The sequence below is a fragment of the Corapipo altera genome, unplaced genomic scaffold (genome assembly GCF_003945725.1).
Source record: "Corapipo altera isolate COAL_440 unplaced genomic scaffold, ASM394572v1 47, whole genome shotgun sequence".
NCBI lineage: Eukaryota > Metazoa > Chordata > Aves > Passeriformes > Pipridae > Corapipo > Corapipo altera.
Window position 1 is genome coordinate 9,538,506 of NW_020884897.1, and position 7,140 is coordinate 9,545,645.

Consider the following 7,140-nt stretch of genomic DNA (forward strand, 5'->3'; position numbering starts at 1 on the left):
TCAAGGCACACCAACTCAGGCAGAGTGAAAACAATCCCTTCTTGTCCCATTGCTCCTGGCCACAACATCCATGCTCTCACTCCCAGCCCTTCCTACTACTCCTTACATGCATGGTCCTGAATCTGGGGGTTGTATGAGGTTTTTCTTCTTTAAATTGCCTCTTATTTCATTTTTCTCTGTCCTGTTTTCCAATATCCCCAATTTTCTGTATCAAAACTTTTGTACAGACTTATAGAACCATAGAATAGTTTGGGTTGGAAGGGTCCTTTAAAGGCCATCTAATTGCAACACCCCTACTACGGGCAGGGACATCTCCAACTATATCAGGTGATTCAGAGCCTTGTCCAACCTGCCTTTTAATATTTCCAGGAATGGGGCATTTCCTACCTCTCTGGACAACTTGTGACCATGTTTCAGCACTTTCACTGTAAAAAATTTATTTCTTATATCTAATCTAAATCAATCCTCCTTTACTTCAAAACCATTCCTCCTTGCCCTATCACAACAGGCCCTCCTAAAAAGTTTGTCCCCATCTTTCTTAAAGGCCTTATTTAAGTACTGAAAGGCCACAACAAGGTCTCCCTGGAGCCTTTTCTTCTCCAGGCTGAACAACCCCAACTCTCTCATAGGAGAGGTGCTCCAGCCCTCTGATCATCTTCCTGGCCCTCCTCTGCCATGTGTGTCACTGTTCTTTGGGACAGAGAACACACCTGTCTGCTCCTCCTTCCCTGGGACGATACAGCACTTTCCTGCCTCTCTTGTGAATCTCTGGCACTCAAATTTGGTGCCACTGGGCACCATAAACACTTTGGTAAATTTTTTGAGGGGAAGGAGGAATGCCAATGTGACTTGTTTGGGTTTTTCCTACTGTAAGACAACTTATCCTGCTGCCGCCGCAGTGCCACTGTCCAGCCTGGTTTCATTAGGTCTAAGCACTTTAAAATTCTGTATTAAACTCCTAGTACAGACTCACTTAACACATGATTAAGGAACTAAATGAAACTGCTGCAACAAGCATTTTTTCCCACTAAAGCCTCTATATAGAAAAAATTGATAAGATGTCAAGTTTTTCCTTTAACCAATTTATCTTCCCTGCACAGTTAATAGTAAGATCATCTTGAATAACTAATCCACAGCCCTAAAGCAGAAGCTATCATTTATTTTAGCATTTGCATTTAACAAAATGATAGTAAAATTCAGCAGGACATGATATGTAATCTAATAAGCTGAGGTAATGTAATTCTAGTCCATGTAGCAATTATTCTCACAAATAATCTGACTATACATGACCAGCACAATTTATAGCAAGTCTTATTGTATTTACTGTTATCATAGGGCTAAAGTCAGTAATGAAAAGAATAAATGTTCTTTACTTCAAAGAAGTGAATAATTGCACCTCAAGTATTCACTGGTAAAAATTTCAATTGTTTCAGTACATCAGCTTTGTTGTACCATCAAGGCTTCTGATTTTTACTGCAGCACTAATGTGTATCTTTGACAGCTGTTTGAGGGAATTCGCTACCAAGATTTATTTATTAATGAAATATAATCCCAGGAATATCTTTACTCCTATAGAACATCAAATCAGTATCTCAGTTCTCAGAGAGCCAGTCAGTCCTATCTGGTCATTAATCATGTCTTGGTCTAAACACTGAGGACCTCCAGGACTGAACTCTTCCAAGCAGAAAGGGCTTTGGATCACTGTGGCAGCTCTGCCTAGGGACGACTTGCATTAGTGACCTTACCAGGCTTCTTTATACAAATCTATAGTGTGGCTACTGACTTCAGGATTATGATCTGTGTTTATGAAGGTTTAGAGAACAAATCACAAAAAAAATGTATTTGTATAAGGAAAGCATAGAGTGATGGCAGTAAAGAGGGTATATTGCCTGTTTGCTCTTCTCTTCTATATTTTCCCTACACAACCTTACTGGTTATGCCTAACACAGGTTTGGGTAGACTTTTGATCTGACTTTGTATGGTCATTCTCATGTTCTTATGAGTTGTTCATTCAGCTAAGTTTATAGTAGCAATTAGTAGCAACTATTTCACCCCCCTTTAGACTGACAGCATGGTTTTCCTCCCATTACATGGACAAGCTAACAAACCAGAAAGGTATAAACGAATTTTTTTTCTTTTTTTCAGGAAGCTCTTCTGTACATAAGACAGCCAGTTACACATGAACTGATGGAGTTATTGGGTAAGTTCTTCAGACCTTCATCACAGTCTAGGGCAGCATCAAGTCTGCAAGACATTGGCAGTCTTTCAGACGTTTTCAATCATGTTCCATGAAACACTTTTCATCAGAAGACTGCCATTGGTTGGGTGGGGTTTGGATCAGGCATCAGAATGTGCAAAAGATTTCAAACTTCTGCATTAGTCACCAGGGGGAAGGACATCAAATTCCTCTTTCCCTAGAAACACAAATCCTGCACACACAAACTCTGAAACTGTGTGATGGAACCCTTTGCAGCAATGAGGAAAATCAGCATATGTTGGCTGAAGACAACAGGTTTTGGCTGCCCCACAGGGACCCCAAAACAAGGCTGCTATCATATTCTCTTGGCTGGGCTGGGCATGGCTGAGAGACAAGCTGAGGAAGACCAAAATCATCGATCCCATCCTCCTTTCCATCCAAGGAAGTTTCTCACTAACTGTTAACATTGAGAGAAGTCATGCCAACTTAATATGACAGTTCTGTAGTGGGACTTGTCAAGTAGCTTCAGTGACAGGAGTGTTACCTGGGAATACTCCAGGAGCTGCTGCCCACACTGAACAGATGATGGCTTCATCACGTGCCTGGCAGCTGAAAAAACTGGTACATGCTGCCTCCACCAGCTCACTAGGCCAGACTGGCTCAGCTGTAATGTCAAACTGTCACCATAATACAACCTTTCTCCTTGAGATTGTTGTTTCAATGAATTGTCTCAATGTGGTGGGCTCCATGACAGCCCAAGGCAACGCATTTCACAGGTTAAGTATTCATCAAATTCATTCAGCCTTCAGGTTCACATTTGCTACCTCTGAGTTTCTCACTGTTGAATTATGGAGAGGGACCCATAATCATTTAATGAACAGGACAGGCTACTGCTTGTCTCATTCTGTAGGCTGCAGAAGCCTCAGAGGTGTCTCAGGGTTAGCCAGGGAAATAATGGCACTCAGATCTCTGCTGATATTAAAGGACTGTCACAGATTTTGCTCCTAAACCTTAACCTCTTCAAGTAATAAACTACTTTCCTTCTGCTTTATTAGGTATTTCTTCCAGCCTCAGATTCTTTACCTCAGAGCAATAATTCCTCATAAAACATCATGTTGAAATTGCATATGTTCCTGTACTTTGCATTTTATTCCTTGTCTACCAAGCTCTCTTTTCCTTACCTGACTCGCACTTTACATCTGTAACTGCTTTGCAATTTATCTGCCCTGCAATAATTTTTCATCCCTGTTGGTTTGTTCTTTTTATTGGTTACACCTTTCCATCTCCCCACCTGATCTGTTATTATTTGCCTATAAAAATGTCTGTCCAATTGTTGATGTGACAATGTAAATAGCCCTAATTTCCTAGGGAGCTGAGAACACAACTCCCCGATCAGTTCCTGGGAACTATCATGATTTAGTGAGTCTGAAAAGTATCTAAGAGTGCATCTACATCACACCACGATGAACAGAGCAGAAATGCTAGAGTGAGGGTTGACCACCTGGGCTCCAGAGCAGCACAGCCCCACCCCTGAGTGCATTAGTTTTGCTAAGAGGCAGAGATTAGCAGCTGGGGTTTATCGCTGTGCTAAGAGCCATGAACAGCTCTTGGGGTCTGATCTAGTATCTCTGCACGACTCAATAGCCCACATGATCTGTGTCTGCATCAGATAACTCCACATTAACTGGTGGATGTTTGCATTGAAATCAGCTGCAAGGTGTAGACGTGGCTAAAGGCAGGATAGATAAAGTGATGGTGTCCTAGTGAAGCTGTACACTAGGGATGGGGACAAGGGAGTTAAGGAGATAGGGCCATTTTTGACCAAAAAAAATAAAGCACAGAAGATGTCAGTCCTCTCCTGTGTCTCTGACCCACTGATTGCTACTTCCACTGTATGAAGGAGACTGCTGTCACACAAACCTGCTCTGTAGAGGTGTCCCAGATGTGGCATTCAGCTGACAGCCCTGGGGATACCAGGCTGCTTGGGCAAGATGCCGTCCTTGCACTGGTGAAGGTCTTCATAGAAGCTTCACGTTATAGAATGTCCAGCAGCAGCTTGTCTCCTGAGGCTCCTGAAGCTCCTGTTAAGCAAGTTTGCAGACAACACAGAACTGGGAGGAGTGGCTGATATACAAGAAGGCTGTACTGCCATCCAGATAGGAGAAATGGGTCAACAGGAACCTCATGAAGCTCAACAAAGGTGAGTGTGAAGGTCTGCAGCTGGAGAGGAACATTCCCATGCACCAGTATGTGCTGGGGGCCGACTGACTGGAAAGCAGCTTGGCAGAAGAGGCCCTGGGGGTCCTGGTGGGCACCAAACTGCACATGAGCCAGTTCAGTGGCAATGTGCCCTTGTAGCCAAGAAGGTAAACGGTGTTCTGGGATGCATTATGAGGAGCATTGACAGCAGGGGATGGCACAGTGCTAAATAGGGGTAATATTGGTCTGAATTATTGCTGGAATAGGGGAGAAACAGACTGGCTTACTCTGAGGCCACCCAAACAGCCTTCCTCCCCTACAACTCCTAAGTGTACTTCCCTGCAAAAATGTGTCCCCCCCGTTACCCCTCCCCAAGCCTAGTGCAGAGCAAGTCAGGCACTGTCTACAGCAGACCTTTGCAGAAGCAAGGCTCCTTGCAGAAGCAAGGTGTGTTTTTGCAAAGAACATGTATTTGCAATTCCTGTCACAGTGAACAAGCCAAAGGTCAGTTCTCACCTCTGCCGATCTCCCCAGCACAGCACAGTCTCTCTCCCCAGGATATGACCCAGACAGCTTTTTCCACTTAAGAATGCAGCAGCTGCACCAGGGCTGCCCTTCAGTCATGTGTTTCTTGGGTTCATAGATTTGTAATGCCAGGAGGGAACATCAGGATCAGTGAGTATGACAGCACCATAACACAGGGCATAACATTTCACCTGGTAATTCCTGCATAATTTCTGCTTGAACTGAGTAAAGCTTACCAAGAGAAATCCAGCAGTGATGCAGAATCCACAAAATCATTAGATGGAGTATTACCAGGGCTGTAAAAATTATTTTGTATTGTTATCCTGAATATGTCCAGCTTGAAGTTCTGGCACATGATCTCACTTTGTCTTTCTTTGCCTGCTCTTTTCCGCAGCCCTGTGCCTTCAGTAATTTTTTTCCTAAATAGCTGCTTAAAGTCTGTGAGTAAGACATATTTATTTCTGAGTAACCTTCCTCTTGAAATTAAGCTTTTTACCTAAACTCAGATAATTTTCAAAAAATGTAAGTGGTTATTCTAGTGGTAATTGCATTGCACCTTTATTCAGACTCCAGAATAGTTTCTGACTCTTGGACACACTGCAGCAGCAAACAACAGTAATATCTCCTTCTTTCTTTTTGTTCCATTTTCCCTTGGTTTTACGTCTGAGGCTCCCATTAGCTCTCTGAGCCACACAATTTTATTGGGCAACCACTGTACACTGTTTATTGACCATGACCTCCCATCCCCTCCCCAAGTTGATGCCTTCCAGGAGGCAGCCCCACATCCTGTCAGCACCACACACAACTCCACTTCCCAGAGACATATGCTGGCATTTGGGTACATTAAAAGCACCTGTTATTTAAATCATTCCACCTTACAGAATACTGTAAAACTGCCCTTCCCTCACCATTATTCACCTCTGCCAGCTACTGCTCCAAACCACAAACCTTACCAATAATGAGACAATCTTTTCCTTTGGATCATTAATAAACACATTGCATTGAGCTACACTCTATGTACTACTCAGTGAGTTCCTCTGGTAAGTCAGCTTTTTAAGACATTTTTGCATGGCTCAGGTGGTTCAGTATGCCATTTATTGTGGGGCTTAATAAATGGTTTAATAGTCATTTAATATAATTGAGCACAATTGCTGTAATCCTCTCCCTGAAGTCACAGGTCCCAGCTCATGTCATCCCTCAGGGCAGATACACCAGGACTGCTTTGGTCCACAGGTACTTCAAGAGATACATCCCTCTTTTGGGAGGCCTGAGCTATGCTGTAAACATCAATAAAATTTTAATCTAAAGCCAAAGAAAGCAACAGTGTACAGCTCTGTATGTGTGCCCATACATCCCACTACACGCATCCATAAACACATGGGGCATGTGCATGTTCCAGGTGTGTGGGTTTGCAATCTGCACCAGTATCTCTGGGCAGATGTATTGTACCAACACATCACGAGTAGAGCAGTCTGATTAGGACTTGCAGTGATAGATGACTGAAACCTGGCACTGGGACTGTGAACAGCTCACAGTACTTCAGCAGATGTGTACATGATATCCTGTGTTACTAGAGGAATGGTCAGTACTGGGACAGGTGTAGCTGAGAAGCCTTCAGCAGTCTGTACTTTATGCAGTGAACTCTCTAGCCCTGTCTGGTATGGTTACACTGAAAATTTGTCAATATTTGTAATAATATCCCATATTTTTAGGGTGCATCAGGATCACAATCCATATTAAGGGTATGCTCAGATTCTAAAAGGTCACTCAACATTATAGATGTGGCTGTCCAGTGCTCTGACCTCCAGTAACCCTTATTTGGCTTTTCAGTTCCTTTCTGACATTTGAAAGCCAAAATCAGCCTTTGGTAAGATACAACTCCATTGACTGCACTGCTATCACCTCAGCTGTCCATCTCAGACTCAGCTTTAGAGTCTGTGGTAACATCTTTCTTGGTAGAGTGAGGTGAAAACTTCAAAAGCCCCTTGATGGTTCCACAGCATGAGGCCCCATGAGTTACAAGTTGAAATTTTGTGGACTTAAACAGGGGGTCTCCTCCTAAATAATTTCAATGCTTTAGAAAAGCTGCTCTTTCCAGCTGCCTTTTGTTTAACAGCAGGGTCCTCTGTTCCTGCAGAGGCTCTGTTTCAGTTGCTGCTGTTACAGTGCTAGTGAATATAGACAGGGGGGTGGATAAATGGTTGATCTGTTTATTTTGA